The 19,135-nt window shown below is 36.5% G+C and overlaps 1 protein-coding gene and 1 non-coding gene across 4 annotated transcripts in view; both read left to right on the plus strand.

Annotated features, from left to right (window-relative positions):
* Grm5 (glutamate metabotropic receptor 5) overlaps positions 1 to 19,135 on the plus strand; it is a 538,255-nt gene that overhangs the window by 314,077 nt on the left and 205,043 nt on the right. The gene's annotated exons all lie outside the window — the stretch shown is intronic.
* LOC138836647 (U6 spliceosomal RNA) lies at positions 1,139 to 1,241 on the plus strand. The gene has a single exon (XR_011374968.1). It is a non-coding gene; the product is annotated as a U6 spliceosomal RNA (small nuclear RNA).

Here is a 19,135-nt window from a genome sequence, read left to right on the forward strand (position 1 = left end):
ATTCTGCTACATGCAGCAATTACTTTTTTTCCTCCACTGTGAAATCTATCAATGTTGCAAAACACTCATGTCAGATCTTGTCTTGTTTCTTATTGTTCTGCAAATAAAGTGCAGGCAATTTAACCTAGTTCAATGAGACCAGACCTGTCACTTCAGCCTCAAGTTTAACCCCTCCATTTCTACCCCTCAAGCTGCTGCTATGTATAGTGATGACTAAACCCTTGACCACATTACCCGTAGATGTGTTTTTTGAGCTCAGGTCACTCCCTTCCTTGTCACTGTCCTTCTCCTTTGGCCTTCTCACTGTTCCTTCCAGATCACTAAGCATATTCTACTTTGGGAAGTTTCTCTGAGGTTTTCTCTTTTGCCCTCTTCAAAGCAAATGGACTGCTTCCTATAATGGTACTAACCATTTTCATGATGCATAAAATGACAAAATATAAGACATATTACACAGATATGTTAAAATAAAAAATTATTGATACTAGAATTGAATAAATATGTCCATAGCTTTTTGTTAACTTGCCTCTCCTCTTTGAACTATATGGATAAATGTTTTATCCCCTGTCCCAACACCATATATCTGTCTTGGATTTGAGATTAGGGCCCCCACACTACTAAACAAGGATTTTGTTACTCAAAGCACATTCCCAGATTTTTTATACTTAAGATATTTTTTAGATAGGGTTTTATATTTTTACTTTGGGCTGTCCTAGATCTTTGATCTTCCTACTACAACTGCTTCTAGCAAAACTGAAATTAACATGTATGAGCCACTGCTCCAGTTTATGTTAGTTATTTCTGTAACTCAATGGCCAACATGTGTCTAGTTCATATTGGAATCCTAGCACAGTTATAAATAAAAAGCATAAATTTTGTGAGTGACCACCTGGGTGATGCCCCTGGGATGTCCAGAAAGGATCTACACTGAAGCCAGGAAAAACATTATTATTCTAAAAATTTGAGGACTAGACATAAAAAAGCCAATTGTCAAATATATTTTTTTAATATTTAGGAGAATCGAAATTATTTAGCAAATCCTGAGCATCTTCATTGGGTGAAGTCTTTTAAATAGATTATTTAAAAACTCTTTTTGGAGGTGGTCTTAAACATTTGCGGATGAAAGTAAGCTCAGTGCTTGCTTTAGTATCATATATACTAAAATTGGAACAATATAGAGAAGATTAGCATGGCCTCTGCACAAGGATGACACACAAATTCATGAAGCAGTCCAGAATTATTAACATGTCAGGAACTACCAAACATCCCTCAGTCCTAACTCTCAACAATAATGGACTTAACTCACCAATTAAGTGACATAGATGGTCTAGTTGGATGAAAAAGCAAGATCCTTCAAGAGTCACACCATGCCCATATAAACAAACATATTCTGAAAATGAAAGGCTGAAATAAAATCTACCAAGCAAACTGCTCCCATAATCAGGCGAGAGTTACAATCCTAATATCAGATAAAATAGACTTCAAATTAAAATTAGTGTGAAGAGATAAAGAAGGTCACTACATACTAATTAAGGGATCTCTCTTTCAGATATTACAATTCTAAATATCTACTCACCAAACAATGGAGCACCCAAGTTCATCCAAGAAACACTACATTCCCTCAAATCTTACATATATCCAAAGACATTAATTGTTGGGGACTTTAACACACCACTATCCCCACTAGATAGAGCAACTTGGCAAAAATGCAACAGCAAAACCACAGATCTAAACAACAACATAATCAACTAGATTTAATAGACATCTACCAAAATACATGATTTTGTCAGCAGCACATGGAACATTTTCCAAAATATACCACATTTTAGATCACAAAGCAAAGTTGTCCAAATTCAGAAACATTAAAGTTATACCCTGCATTCTCCCAGACCACAAGGGAATAAAATTAGAACTCAACACCAAAAGCCACCAAAGAAAGTCCTGTAACACATGGAGGCTGAACAACACATTGATGATTCACCAGTGGGTCATGGAAGAGATTAGAAAGGAAATTCGAATGTTCATGATATTCAACAAAAATGAACACACAAATTACCAGCTCCTCTGGGACACAGCAAAGGCAGTACTCAGAGGCAAGTTTATAGCTCTGAGTTCCTACATCAACAAATTGAACCCAACAATTTAATGAGACATCTGAACCTCCTTGAAAAAGATCAGCAAGCTAAACCCCAATCCAGTAGATGGAAAGAAATAATTAAAATTAAATCAGAATTAAACGAATTAATAAAAAGAATCAACAAAACAAAGAGTTGGTTCTTAGAAATTAACGAAATTGACAGACCCTTAGCAAATTTAATCAGAAAAAGAAGAGAACACACCCAAATAAACTCAGAGATAAGAATGGAAACATCATCACAGAAACAACCAAGATCCAGAACATTATAAGAGAATATATTTCAAACCTTTATGCTAATAAGTTTGAGAATCTGGAAGAAATGGATGATTTCCTAGCAAATATCGACATGCCAAAACTAAACCAAGATGAGTTAAACCAACTTAACAGGCCCATATCAAGCATTGAAATAGAAACGGCAATAAGAGACCTCCCATCTACAAAAAGCCCAGAACCAGATGGATTTACAGCGGAATTCCACAAGGACTTCAAAGCAGAACTCAAATCAATACTCCTCCAACTCTTCAATGAAATTGAAAGAGAAAGTTCACTACCAAACTCATTCTATGATGTCTGTTGAACCAGGAAGGAACTCAAAGAAAGAGAACTATAGACACATTTCTTTGATGAACATTGATGCAAAACTTCTCAAGAAAATTTTGGCCAATTGACTTCAACAATTCATCCAAAAATCATACACTACAATCAAACAGGATTCATTTCAGGGATGCAAAGCTGGTTCAATATATGCAAATCAATTAACATAATTCACATCAACAAGAGCAAGGATAAGAACCACAAGGTTATCTCAATAGATGCAGAAAAAGCATTTGACAAGCTCCAACACCTCTTTATGATGAAGGCTCTGGAAAAATTAGGAATCCATGGAACATTCCTCAATACAATAAAGGTTGTATATGACAAACCAACAGCCAGCATTATACATAATGGTGAAAATTAAAGCCATTTCCTCTAAACTCAGGAATGAGACAAGGATGTCCACTCTCTCCACTTCTTTTCAATTTAGTATTAGAATGCCTAGCTGCAGCAATAAAATAAGATGCAAACATAAAAAGGGATCCAAATAAGGAAAGATGAAGTAAAACTCTCCCTCTTTGCAGATGACATGATCTTGTATTTAAAGAATCCTACAGACTCCACTCCAAGCAGGGTATAAAATTAACCCTCAAAAATTGATGGCTTTTCTGTATGCCAATAATGAGAAGAGCGCGGCTGAAATCAGGAAATCAACTCCATTCTTAGTAGCCCCACAAAAAATAAAATACCTATGAATTAACTTAACCAAAGAAGTGAAGGGCCTCTATGATGAAAACTTTAAAAACCTGAAAAAGGAAATCAAAGCAGAACTTAGTAGAAAACCATGCTCCTGGATTGTAAGGATCAACATCATGAAAACGGCAATACTTCCCAAGGCTATCTACACATTCAGTGCAATACCTATCAATATTCCAATATTCCGAAATTCATTCTTTTTTATTAATTTTTTATTTTAAAAATGTTGTGCACAGGGGTTACAGTTACATGAGTAGGGTAATGCGTACATTTCATAGCGAGCATTGTTACTTCCACTTTTATTTTCCCCCTAACATCACTTCCCTCCCCACCTCCCCAACTCCTCCCGCCCCCCCCACCCCAGCATTGTGAAGTTCATTTTCAATGTACTGTCCTGTACATCTCATTGTCACAATGGGTCAGCCTGCATCCTCATGTAAGTGTTCTGCAATATCCTTTCCCCTCCCCAAATATATATATATATATATATATATATATATATATATATATATATATATATATATATATATATATATATATATACAAGGTGCAGAGCATCAGCATCAGCATAAAATCCAGTGAAAACAAGGGTTATATCATGCAGGAAGAATATACAATAGAAACAAATGAATCACATAGTATGTTGTAAGAACATTAAAAACACTAGCAAGAAAAAGAAGAAAAAAAAACCTCTAGTGTCTCTGTCTTGGGGTGCATTTTGCTTAATATCTCATATGGTCATATATATATTGCCTTTAACCTACTCTGCTTGTCCTAGACATGTACTAGTCACTGCAAACAAGGGAAACAATGGGACCTATGTTTCTTTGGGCCTGGATTAATTCACTTAATGATTTTTTCCAAGTCTTTCCATTTCCTAACAAAAGAGTCAATGTCACTTTTTCTGATGGAGGCATAGAATTCCATTGTGTGTGTGTGTGTGTGTGTGTGTGTGTGTGTGTGTGTGTGTGTGTGTGTGTGTGTGTGTGTGTGTATAACATTTCTTGATCCATTCATCTACTGAGGAGCATCTGGGTTGGTTCCATATCTTAGCTATGGGAAATAATGCTGCAATAAATATGGTTGTGCTGGTAGCTTTGGTATGACCTTGTTTGTAATCGTTTGGGTAAATGCACAAAAGTGGGATTGCTTGGTCATAAGGGAGCTCTGTGTGGAGTCTTTTGAGGAACCTCCACACTGCTTTCCAGAGTGGTTGAACAAGTTTACATTCCCACCAACAATGCAGTAGGGTTTCCTTTTGACCACATCTCCTCTAGCATCTGTTGTTATTCGATTTCTTGATTGTAGCCATTCTAGCTGGGGTGAGGTGGAATTTCCTTGTTGTCTTGATTTGCATTTCTTTTATGCCTAGAGAGCTAACCTCATTCTTCAAGGAAATTGAAGAGGAAATCCAAAAATTCATATGAAAAAATAAAAGACCCCGAATAGCAAAAACGATCCTTAAGAGAAAGAACAGTGCTGGAGGAATATCAATACCAAATTTCAAATTCTACTACAAAGCCATAGTAATCAAAACAGGTTGGTACTGGCACAAGAACAGACCTCAGGACCAATGGAATAGAACTGAAAACCCAGAGATGAACCCATAGACCTATCACCACCTAATTTCAATAAGGGAACTTAAAAAATAAAAGAAGACAGCCTCTTCAGTAAATGGTGCTTGCAAAATTAGTTAATCATCTGTAGAAAACTAAAGATAGATCTCTATATAGCACCCTGCACCAGAATCAACTCCAAATGGATCAAAGACCTGGGAGTCAAAGCAGATACCCTGAAAACATTACAGGACAGAATAAGAGAAACCCTTGGTCTCCTTGGCACAGGCCGAATTTTGTTATTATTATTGTGAAAAAACTGTACAGAGGGGTTACAATTACATGGGCAAGATAATGAGTACATTTCTTATCAAGCATTGTAGCCTCCTCCTTTGTTTCCCCTTCCCATCCCTTCCAAGCTTTCCCCCCCACCCAATCCTCCTCCCACCCCCCCACCAAAGTTGTAAAGTTTGTTTTCGACATGACAACTTGTACTTCTCATTGTTGCAACGGGTCCACCTGTATCCTTATTTAAACGACTTGTTTTTCCCCTTCCTCTCCACAAATTATACCGACATCAAATACAGTGAAAGCAGGAGTTATACTGTGGGGGAGGGACATACAAAGCAACAAAGAAATAATCATATAAATGCATTAGAAACAAATTCATGAAAGAATAAATACATTTAAGTACATATCTTAGGGTTCATTTTCCTAACATCACCTTATCTGACCTTTTCTGCTTGATTCATACATATACTAACTATTGCAAATGAGGGAAACCATGGGACCTATGTTTCTTTGGGCTTGGCTTTAAGCAAAATTTTCTTAATGGAGACAAAGAAACACAACAAATCAAAGAAAGGTTGGACAAATAGGATTGCATGAAATTACACAGCTTCTGCATGGCAAAGAACATAGCTATCAAGATCAATAGAAAGCCCATGGATTAGGAGAAGATCTTCACTAGCCATACAACAGACAAAGGTCTCATATCTAAAATATACCTGGAACTCAAAAAATTAAATCCCCCGACAAAAAATCTTCAATGAAACAAGTGCCCAATAAACAAGTGGGCTAAAGGCCTAAAGAGAAACTTCTCTGAAGAGGAGAGAAGGATGGCCAATAGACACATGAAGAAATGCTCAAACTCTCTAACCATGAAAGAAATGCAAATCAAAACAACACTGAGATTCCACCTCACCCCAGCTAGAATGGCTATAATCAAGAAATCTAATAACAACATATGCTGGAGGGGATGTGGCCAGAAGGGACCCCTACTGCATTGTTGGTGGGTGTGTAAACTTATTCAACCATTTTGGAAAGCAGTATGGAGGTTCCTCAAAAGACTCCACATAGAGCTCCCCTATAACCCAGCAATCCCACTTTTGGGCATTTACCCAAATGATCACAAAAAAGAGCATACATACTAAAGCTACCAGCACAACTATGTTTATTGCAGCATTATTTACCATAGTTAAGATATGGAACCAACCCAGATGCCCCTCAGTAGATGAATGGATCAAGAAAATTATATATATATATATATATGCAATACATATATATATTATATATATATATATATATAATGGAATTCTATGCTTCCATCAGAAAGAATGATATTGTCCCATTTGTTAGGAAATGTAAAGTCTTAGAAAAAAATATATTAAGTGAAATAATCCAGGCCCAAAGAAACATAAGTCCCATCATTTCCCTTATTTCCAATAACTAGCATATGTCTGAGACAAGTAGAAAAGGTTAAATAAAAATGATGTTAAGTGAAATGAACCCCAAGATAAAGACAGAAGTGTTTTTTTTTTCTTTCTTGCTGTTGTTTCTAACATATTTGTAAGCTACCACGTGATTATTTTGTTGCTTTGTATGTCCCTCACCCATGGTATAACCCCTGTTTTCACTGTATTTGATATTGGTATAATTTGGGCAGCAGAATGGATAAAACAATTTTTTTAAAAAAAATAGGTATTTTATTGTGAAAATACTGTACAGAGGGACTACAATTTCATGGGCAAGGTAATGAGTTCATTTCTTATCAAGCATTGTTGCCTCCTCCTTTGTTTCCCCTTACCATCCCTTCCCATCTCCTCCCCCACCCCTTCTCACCACCCCCCCACCACCACCCCCGGGCCAAAGACATATAGTTCATTTTTGACATAACATCTTGTACATCTCATTGGTGCAATGGGTCCACTTGTATCCCTATTTAAACAATTTGTTTTTTCCCTTCCCCTCCACAAATTATACCAACATCAAGTGCAATAAAAACAGGGGTTCTACTGTGGGGGAGGGACATACAAAGCAACAAAGAACTACCTTATATATGTTAGACAGAATAGAAAGAAAGAAAAAACATTTGAGTTCTTAACTTGGGTTCATTTCGCTTAACATCAACTTATCTGGCCATTTCTGCTTGGCTCATACATATACTAGTTATTGCAAATAAGGGAAATGATGGGAGCTATGTTTCTTTGGGCCTGGATTACTTCACTTAAAATATTTTTTTCCAAGTCTTTCCATTTTCTAACAAATGGCATTCTTTCTGATGAAGGCATAGAATTCCATTGTTTATGTATACCACATTTTCTTGATCCATTCATCTACTGAGGGGCATCTGTGTTGGTTCCATTTCTTAGCTATAGTAAATAATGCTGCAATAAACATAGTCATGCTGGTAGCTTTAGTATGCATGCTCTTGTTTGTGATCATTTGGGTAAATGCCCGAAAGTAGGATTTCTGGGTCATAGGGGAGCTCTATGTGGAGTCTTTGAGGAAGCTCCATACTGCTTTGCAAAGTGGTTGAACAAGTTTACACTCCCACCAACAATGCAGTAGGGTTCCCTTCTCTCTACATCCCCTCCAGCATCTGTTGTTATTAGAGTTCTTGATTATTGCCATTCTAACTGGTGTGAGGTGGTATCTCAATGTATTTTTGATTTGCATTTCTTTTATGGCTAGGGAGGTTGAGCATTTCTGCATGTGTCTATTGGCCATCCTTCTTTCCTCTTCAGAGTAGTTTCTCTTTAGGTCTTTAGCCCACTTATCAGGCAGTTGTTTCTTTGAAGATTTCTTGTTGGGGGATTTAATTTTTTGAGTTCCAGGTATATTTTAGATATGAGACCCTTGTGTGTTGTATGACTAGTGAAGATCTTCTCCCAATCTGTGGAATTGATCTTGCTAGCTAGGTCCTTTGCCATGCAGAAGCTCTGTAACTTCATGCAATCCCATTTGTCCAACCTTTCTTTGATTTGTTGTGAGTCTCTTTGAAGAAAATTTCGGCCTGTGCCAAGGAGACCCAGGGTTTCTCCTATTCCATCCTGTAATGTTTTCTGAATGTCTGCTTTGACTCCAAGGTCTTTGATCCATTTGGAGTTGATTCTGGTGCAGGGTGATATACAAGGATCTAGCTTTAGTTTTCTACAACTGATTAACCAATTTTGCCAGCACCATTTACTGAAGAGGCTGTCATTCTTCCATTCTATTGTTTTAAGCTGGAAAAAACAAATTGTTTAAATATGGATGCAGGTTGACCCATTGTAACAATGAGATGTACAAAATGCTATGCTGAAAAATGAACTTTAATAAATAAATACATCTTTAAAAAAGAAAAACGAATTTACAATTTAGGTTGGGGGGGAGTGTAGTTATGGAGATGGGAGGGAAGGGATGGTAGGAGAAAAATAAAGAAGGAGGCAACAATGCTTAATAAGAAATGTACTCATTACCTTGCTCATGTAATTGTAACCCCTCTGGACAGGATTTTCACAATAAAAAACTTATTCAAAAAAAAAAAAAGAAAGAAAGCTCAGAAAAGAAAAATGATTTGTAAGGCCACATGTCATTTTAAATGGCAGAGCCATTATACAAATCCAGTACTCCCAATCTCAAGTTTTCATGTTTCTTTGTTCCTCCCCACCAAAAATTTCTCCCACAGTAGATGTTACAGAGATTGGTAGAAATGAAAAGCACTGACTATTACTGAATCTCATTCAGACAAGCCATTTGCTTACTCAATCTGTCAGAGCCAGTCAAAGACCTATTCTCTTGTTGCTGTGAATGTGTCTTTATTTACACCTGCTTAAACAGCTTTGCCCTGCACAGGAAGAGCAAGTTTCTATGCCACATATAGTCAGTCAGGCAACGTCACCTACTTGATTTTAATATCCGTTCTTCTCATCAAGTTTCTCTAGATTGTCTCCTATTCATGATAAGCTAGATGGCAAGTTTGGTCTTATATTTTTACTGTAGTCACATACATTTTTCTTTGTATATAAAGATATTGGAGTTTTACAATGTAGAATAAATATGAAGAAATTTGAGGTAAATATCAGTGTAAGTTCTCAAATAAGGCAGAAGCCTTGAAGGTTATGTATAAGGCACAATTGAGCCACAATGACTCATAATGTAATCCTTGCTACTCTGAGGCAGAGATCAGGAGGATGGAGGATCTCAGCTTGAAGCAAGGCCAAGCAAATAGTTCATAAGTTGCATCTACCCCAGATTTCAATTAATAAAAGCTGAGTGTGGAATCATAGCTGTCACCTCAGCTGCACAAGAATTGTAAGACTGCAATCCAGGGCAGCTGGGGCATAAGCATGAGGTCCTACTTGAAAAATAACTAAAGCATTAAAGGTCAGGGGTTAGTTCAAGCTGTTGAGCACTTCCATGACAAGTGCAAGTCCTTGCATTCAAACCCCTGTGCCACAGTAAAGAAACATAAACTGAATCATTAATGTTTCACTCTGATAGCCACAGAGTAATTATAAGCTAAAAGGCTACTTCTTGTTGCATTAATCTATCATTTCTTAGTGTAGCATAGTTTAATAGAGAAATGATATTTTAATCATATGAGAATGATTAAAGACACAAAGAATTTTCAAATACTACACTGCCAAAAAATATCCTAAAGAACAGCCATACAAGATGGAAATGGTATCTTCTTATCCACTGGGTAGTTTTCTATAGCATCATTGGTATACAGGTGAAGCTTGAGACTTAAAAGTCTGCCTTCTCATTTGACCTTCATTTAACCTTAACATGGTAACCCACTGGAGGCTCCATGATGCAGAAAATTTAAATAATGAGAAAGGTAGAAAAGTCATGGACGAGCAGATTCTTCTTCCTTTCCTCATGTAACAAAGAAGGGAATGGGCGTTTGTACTAACACTAATGCTGTCCATTTAATTTGGTAACATGGACTTCTACAGAACCTACCAAATCCTAGAGACAGCTCTAAATAGGGTTAGATATTAACATAAACTATACAATAATTACTTGAAATAGATACTATTACTGTTTTATTGACAATGACAAGGAGGGCACAGTGAAAGTAAATTGCCCAGGATCCCAAGGCTGATGAGAGAGAACCTCAGATACTCTAGCACTAGAGACTCCATCCTAACTACCAAAGCCAGAATTAACCTGAATATCCACTTGTGGTCCCCTCAAGGAGCACAGGCTAGAGTTGTGCAGAAAAATGCAGAATCATACATTGGACTGCATCCATCTAGATTAGAAGAAAGAGAGAAGAACTTCTACTCCATCGATCTACAGGCACTGCAATCTGTTTACCATGTCTTTGTGCAATAAAACTCACTATAAGTTTACCAACTTCATAAGCTTCCTCCAAAATGCACCAGTGCTTATTTATCATTAACCAAATACCATCTCCTAGATGAGACACTAATTCTATCTATAACCACCGGTTCTGATTTGAACTAAGAAGCCACGAGGAAAAGTACAGATGTAGAAACCATAAGCAGTCATCTCTTAGAAAATTTGTAAACTTGATTCATAAAATAAAGGAATTTACTTAAGGTAGCTCAGTTGCTAGTTTTTGTTTTCTGACAGAATGTGGCTATTAAGACATAGAGGAAAAACATCTCAGGAAAGAGTTTAAAAAGAAGGGAAAACCTCTAGATTCATACTTATTATTTCAGCACTAACATTAAAAGCAATCCTACTACATGATCATCATGGCAGAACTCCACTCTTCACTAAGTTGGCATATGGGAATGGGTTGGTAAAAAACACATTCTGTACTTTTGAGGGCTTCACAGGGTAAATTTTACTCCATTCTGAGAGATATAGAAAAAAAGAAAAGGATCATAAATGCAGAAGAGCCGTATTGAAACCCAATACCTGAATCATGAATAAGCACTGAATCTAGTGTGAGAAAGGGCAAGGATTTAGAGATGGGATACAAGCACACCTCAATCATGAATGCTTTTATAGATGAATAAAATTAATATATATACAAATGTGATAAGATGTGATGAATATACATATATATGTGCATATATCCACATATATATCATATTTACTTGATCCATTCATCCATTTAAAAGCAACTGTGCTATTTCCATAACTTGGCTATGGTGAACAGTGAAACAATAAACATGAATGTGCAAGTTTCTACTACATTCTGATTGCTATCATTTCAAAAAATGCTCAAGAATTATATCACTGGATTATAGAGTAGCTCTATATTTAGTTGTTGTTGTTTTTTTGATGAATCTCAAACTGCATTTCACAGTGGTTGCACTAGTTTGCATTCCAACCAACAATGTACTCACATTTTTCCCTCCACATCCATGGTACATAGACATATTAACTAAAGCGTGATACATGTAGGAGAAAATTCCAGGGGAGCAGCTCCTTTGAACAACTTATAGTTTAACAAAAAGAATGTCAGGAAGCTGGAACATGTGGTGTCAGGGTGAAGGTGTTGAAGTCAAAGAAAGGATGGAAAACAGGAAAGGTGGGAAAATGCAATCATAATATTCAATATATGTGTGTGAAAATGGAATGTATGGGTAGAGTTGTGAGATATGGAGAATTATGAATGAATCACATTGATCAAGATATATCATACTCATAAATTGACACATTGAATTAAAACGTATAACTAGTTAAGGAGAATGATTGTTTTAATCATAAAAAATCAAAGCTTTTCATCTGTATTTGAGGAGCTAACAAAAGACAAATGGTCAAAACACAAGGATAAGCATGCTTTGGTGGACATACAATCTAGGTAGTTACCACAGTGGCCAAAAAGGAAAAATTATGCTATACCAAAGCATCATATTCTGGATGCTCAGAACGTGATAGCCTAGTTGTCAGGAAATTCTCTGCATTGTGATTTCTGTATGTGTAAACTGATGTTTAGTGATATCTAAAAATCACAGGATTGTTGTAAAACTTTAACAATACAAACAGCTTTTTAAATATATGTATATTATATATATATATATGTATACTGTAAAGAGATTGATTTAATAGAAGTAAAATATGCAGACTGGGAGAAGAAGAAGTTTTCCATGTGGTATACCCAATGAAAGAAAAGAGCATGATGAAATACAGAGGGGTTGATGATTAGACTGACGTTTTAAAAGGTTAATCACTCTTAGACTCTGTGTGAAGGGTGAACCAGAAATAAACTTAGCAGGAGAAAGAGAATGAAGATATGAAGATGATGCTATAGGTGATGAGAATCAGCAGGAAAGGAGAAAAATAAATGTTACTCCTTAAAGGAAGCCTTAGGCATGACCACCTACAGTAAAAAGCATCTTCACTGTGATGTTTGGGCATCCTTAGCAGAAAAACTAATTAAACAAAATAGGATAAGAGGAAGTAAACTGAGCCTTCATAGCAAAGGCATCTTTAGTATATTTGTTATAAAGGTTATATTTGGAGTGACTGAATGTTATAGGCAGAAAGAATATAAAGAAATCATCTAGTCCCATGTTCTCCCGAGCTACCACTGAAATCTCCTGAGGAGATTTGTGTAGACCAGTGGCAAGATTCATACATTCTCAATTAAATCACTGATAGTGTACCTTCAGAGAGTTTTTCAATACTTTCTACATAAACCTAATCTGAAGCTAGAGGATCCCATAAATCCCATTTATCATCAGGCTGGACAAAGTTGGAAGAGGACCACTAAGTATTCTGATACTTTTAGGATGGGTGGTTAGTTTTCTCACATCTATTGATACATGCTTCTATGTATTTATGAGAAGACTGAAACCTCTTCAACATTTAACGTGGAACTAAAGGACATGTAGATGCTAGAAGAAGAGAAACAAGTCATAAAATTAACTACCAAATAAGAACAAAAAGAGAAAAAAGTTTTATACAAGCAATATAAAGTTAAACTACCCAGGCATCCCACATACCCAAGGCAAACCCATTCATGAAGTGATGAAAAACTGATTTCTTCCTGGAATCAGTTAGGAGAGAGCAGAACAAGTTCAAAGAAAAGAAGAAAACCAAAAAAATACCCAAATTAGAAAGGATATGTCTTTTTTATTCACTTTTTCATCTCCAAAATCAAGAGGAGCACTTTGCAAATAGACCAGTTTCCATGTTTTATTTAAAAAGGACAAAATAAATGGAAGAACGGAGGCATGTCAAGCAGGCAAAAGGGTCAGGCAGAGACACTCATTCACTTTATCCCTGGGGTCCATTAAATCTTTGCCTTCTTTTTCTGCCAGAGGTAGCTTTGAATTTCTTTGGGAAAAGATTATGTAATGGTCCCTGCCCTAGGTCTGATGCTTTGAGAGAGGGGGAGGGGGGAAGAAAAAGAGAGAGGGGGGAGGGAGAGATAGAGGGGGAGGGAGAGATAGAGAGAAAGAGAGAGAGAATACTTACTGATTTTCTGTGTATAAGTGTGTGGGCTCAATATAGAATAAGTTCTGGGTATAAAACCAGATACCAGATAACAGGATAGGTTTGGCCAGGTCCTTCTCTGTTTAGAGTGGACTGAATGTCTGTGTATCTTCCTCATCCTTAAATTCCTGTCTTGAAGTCATAAGTAGTTGTAGCCAAAGTAGTGGTACTTGAAAGTGGAGATATCTTCCTCATCCTTAAATTCCTGTCTTGAAGTCATAAGTAGTTGTATTCAAAGTAGTGGTACTTGAAAGTGGAGATATTTAGGGTTAGATTAGGTCATGAGGATGGAACCCTCATAATGAGATTTAAGGCCTTATTAAGAAAAGAAAGAAGCTGGGCAGTGGTGGCTCATACCTGTAATCTTGCTATTCAGGAGGCTGAGATCTGAGGATCATGGTTCAAAGCTAGCCTGGGCAATAAGTTTAATGAGGTTCTTATCTCTAATTAACCACAAAAAAGCTGGAAGTGGAGCTGTGTCTCAAGTGGTAGAGCATTAGCCTTGATCAAACCAGCTCAAGGACAGCACCCAGGCCCTGAGTTCAAACCCCCAAACTGGCACAAAAAAGAGAAAAGAAAGAGGAAGGAAGGAAGGAAGGAAGGAAGGAAGGAAGGAAGGAAGGAAGGAAGGAAGGAAGGAAGGAAGGAAGGAAGGAAGGAAAAAAGGAAGGAAGGAAGGAAGGAAGGAAAGGAGGGAGGGAGAAAAGGAGTGAGGGAGAGAGAAAAGAAAGAAAGAAAGATAGAAAGAAAGAAAGATAGAAAGAAAGAAAGAAAGAAAGAAAGAAAGAAAGAAAGAAAGAAAGAAAGAAAGAAAGAAAGAAAGAAAGAAAGAAAGAAAGAAAGAAAGAAAGAAAAGCATGTGGGAAAAAAGGGCCGCATGGGGACATGGTAGTCACCATATACTGAATCTTCTGGGACCTTGATTCCGGGTGTCCCAGCATTCTAAACTGTTATAAATATAATTATGTTACTCAGTCTTCTTTGTGGTCTATGGTATTCTATAATAGTATACCACTTAAACAGACAAGCGAAGACCAGATATTTAACAGGTGATTAGGTAAATTCACATGGCATTATTATGACCTTAACCAGTCTTACCAAGCTCAGATGTAGTCTTGGCTAATTCTAGGTTGAATCTTTGACAATGGAAGGAGCCATATTAACCCCAAAGAATAAGATCCTATGCTGATAGATCCATGAATATCCAGTGGCTATTCTTTCTTGAACTCATCATGCTAACCATAAGACATGGAATAACAGAGAACTATAGGATGTAAAAAGGGTATCTCCAGTGTGCCCTCTGATGAATTTAAACATGAGCTACAAAGTTCTATGCACTTTGGTCACTCCCAGGGGCTACAAATATCTATCTCCAAACTTTCTGATTTGATTGCTGATGGCATTTCTTGAAAATAGGAAATGGTAAGGTCTAAGAAACTGACACTCCATGAAAATGAACTTTACAACTTTGGGGGGGGGATGTGGGGGGGGGCTGGGAAGGGATGGAAAGGGTAAGCAAAGGAGGAAGCCACAATGCTTGATAAGAAATGTACTCATTATCTTGCCCATCTAATTGTAACCCCTCTGTACAGATTTTCACAATAAAAAAATAAATAAAAATTTAAAAAAAGAAATTGACACTCAAAATTTGATGCTCCAAATCCTGCTTCAATTTTGATTCTATGATTTTTTAATTTATATACTGAAAAAATCACCACAATAAAAAATCAAGTTCAGAGTATCCATTTCTAGCCACAAGTCTATCTGAGGAAAGTATCTATACATTATCTTAAACTTATCATCATCCCAAAATCTCTTAGATGTAATAAATAGAGAAAAACAAATTCAGCTCTTTCATTCATTGTCATAATTGGAAACTAATACAAATGAGGGATGGTTTAAATTAGCAAATATGTTGTTGCTATTGCTCCATTTTCCATAACTATAAACTTTAAACAATAATCTGTCCACTCCTAGTTTGCAACCACTTGTAGAATTCAAGACTAGATAGAAAGAAAGTAGGTATATTTAATATTTGATCCTAGGGGAAATGCTTACAGATCCTTATTTGGTCAACTGACTCTAATTCATAATTTCAACATCCAAAATCCTTAGGATTCAATAACAGTTCACTTGTTCAGTCACTAAACAAATATTAATTGATGCCTCCATGTACCACTCATAGTGCCAGGTTCTGGAAATTCAGCAGTTAAAGAAATTTGATTTCACAGAGTTTGCAGTATAGTTAAAAGATTTACTTTCATCAAGTGATCACAAAGCAAATACAAACACACAGCTGTAACAAGTATTCTGACCTAGAAGAAAATGGGTTCCAGGAATGTGCATTTAATGGATTTTACCTAGTCATGGAGTTTATGGGAGATATTACTACAATAATATGTCAGCAGAGAGACTGGAGGCTTTAATAGTGTTAATAAAGTGAAGAAAAATTAATTTAAGAAAATAGTATTCAAGGCAGAGACATTGAAACCATTTGGCAGAAGGAAGAAGGTCTTGTATCTGTAGTGGAGACAGTAAACAGGAGCACGGGGTGTGGAGGAACTGCAGAGAAGTACAAGGGTCAGATCATGCACAATCATATTCAGAATGGGAAATTGCTGAACTGTTTTACTCAGGGAAGAATATAATCAAATTTGCATTTTTAAAAGGTCCTCAACTGCCCTTTGGAGAATGGATTGGCAGAGAACCAGATTGGGTGAATATGCAGACTTACTAGTCTATTACAGTCATTCTGAAGAAAGATAATGACAGAATGGGTTAGACTTGTCTAGTAAAGCTGGGTGAATGTGAGTGGATTAGAAGCATATATAGTTAGTAAAAACATTAAATGATGGATCACATACAGAAGAAGAAAATATTTCCAGATGAATGTCTAGGACTTTGGTTAGCACAACTGAATGAATTATTGCCTAGAAATATATGGGTGTGTGATGCCAGATTAAAGGTGATTAAATATTTAATTCCATCAAGACTGAGATTTGGTTCACAACAGAATCAGAGGGCAAATACAGTCATAATATTCAATGTGCATATGTGAAAATGAAGCAGGTAACTTGAGGTGATGGGTGAAATTGGGAAAGATTTCAGAGAATGAAAAAAGGAGTGACATTGGTCAAGATGCATTATACTCACAAACTGACATGTATTGAAACCCCTCTGGACAACTATTGAAGAATAATAAAAAATTAAGATTAAAAAAGTGTAGCTGCTCTCTTCCACATACAGAAAAAAATAATTTTTGATTTGTGGATATTTTAAGGAACAGAAATTATAAAATTTCTTTTATCAAAATACTTTCTGCCCCACTCACTTCGCATGTATTTTATGGCTCAGGCTCACCCAGGTGAAATTCATATCACATGGTGTTTATGCAGTCCTTGGACTCAAGGCTCAGAATCGTTACCAGATCTTTATTCTGTCACATGCCCCTTGTTGTTTTTACTTGCATGGTGCAAGGTTGGAAAAGAGTACTGATGATGATGTCCTGTTGCTGCTGCAGTTCCTGATGCATAATACGTAACTTGTTTATTAAAGGAGTGGGAGTTTGCAAAACATTGTTCTAATCCTCACAGGGAACCAGGAAACCCAAATGCCCTCCTAGGAACTGGTATGCAAGCACATCAACCTTTGTGACAGAGCTCAACACGAGCATCACTATAGCATGACTGTGGGGGAAAAGCAGCTAGCTCTCCCTTGGAGCAACGCTGCCTTCTGCCAGCTGCTTTTCATACTCATTGCTTCATGTGGCCTCGGGGAAAATAAAGTAATTCTTCTCCAGGGAACCAGTCATTTAGATGCAGCTGCATTTAAAAAGAGAATTGCTGACTTAGGATCTGATTCCATGAACATTTTATAAAAAAAAAATAACACTATATATAGCAATTGTATACACCACATACTGTATACACATGAGACATAAATTATATGCCAAATCAGCTACTGTGTCAATCCAGAAATAGTAAAAAGAGGGTATGTGCTTAAATTGCAGCTGGTGGGCTTAGAATAAAATAAAAAAGATTTTAAAGGAAAATCACAGAAAGGAGATATAGTTATTAGCTTCTCCATATTAATTCAACAACATATATTCATATGAGATGAAATTTAGCTACAGTGTTTTCAGGAATTCAATTGCAAAGATCTCTTAAGTTCCTATAATTAAAAAGTAATAACAACAAGTAGATCTTAAGAGCAAACTCGGTATTAGTCACTCTGCTGGTACTTAATATATATCATCTCATTTAATCTTTATAATCACTCTATGAAATCGGTCATGCTTATAATCCTAGCTACTCAGATGGCAGGGATTGGGAAGGTCACAGTTCAAGGTCAGCCAGGGCAAAAGAGAGCCTTACCCCAAACAATAAAAGCTTCTGGAGAATCATAAGTAAGAGGATCACAGTACATGATGGCTTGGTAATATACATGAGACCTTATTCCAAAAACAACAAAAACAAAAGGTGCTGTGGCACAGCTCAAGTGGTAGAGAGCAAGTTAAGTGACCACAACACCTTGAGTTTCAATACCCCAGTACTAACAATAAAACAGAAATAAAAACAAAATGCATTTCGCTCACTACAGAATAAACAAGAGTTCAGAAATGTTTCATAATTTTGATCCATTATCAAACTTTAAATAATATGATCAAATTCAAATGTGTCTGACTGAGAAAGCTTACTGTGTCATAAATACTAACTTCACCTATGGGGCTGGGAAGGTGGCTCAGTGGTAGAGCGCTTGCCTTGCATGCATGAGGCCCTGGGTTCGATTCCTCAGCACCACATAAGTTAAAAAAAAAAAAGCCAGAAGTGGCGCTGTGGCTCAAATACTAACTTCACGTAATATAATAAATAAATAACTTCACCTACATATAATATTCAAAACATTGTCATTCTAAACCACTATAGTAACACAGCTACCAAAAAAAATATTGATTCTTTGGAAACTGAGTGCCAATTATTCTGTCATGGCCATTGTATTTGAAGGTATAGAAAAAAATAAATAAACAGGAAATATTTAAATGTAAAACAAGTGCAAATGGGGTGTCACTCAATGTGGAGCGTACACGCCAACCAAGTGCAAGGCCCTGAGTTCAAATATCAATATCACAAAATAAATAAATAAATGAAATGAAATACTTGCTCCCTAAAATGCAAGATTAATATAAGCCTCCATTGCAAAATGATAGGTCAATTTCTTTGGTTATGGGAAAAAGTTACTCAGAAACTTGAGAAAATTCTTCAAAAAAAGTTAAAGTCATATCCTAAAAAATAGTGACATGAGACCTTCACACAAAGTGTAAATATAACCCTGAGCAAAAAGTTCCTTCCCAGGGGCTGGGAAGGTGGCTCAGTGGTAGAGTGCTTGCCTTGCATGCATGAGGCCCTGGGTTTGATTCCTCAGCACCACATAAGCAGAAAGAAAAAAAAGCTGGAAGTGGCACTGTGGC

Source organism: Dipodomys merriami, unplaced genomic scaffold (genome assembly GCF_024711535.1).
Source record: "Dipodomys merriami isolate MVZ:Mamm:240054 unplaced genomic scaffold, mDipMer1.0.p SCAF_25, whole genome shotgun sequence".
In the NCBI taxonomy this organism is placed as follows: Eukaryota; Metazoa; Chordata; class Mammalia; order Rodentia; family Heteromyidae; genus Dipodomys; species Dipodomys merriami.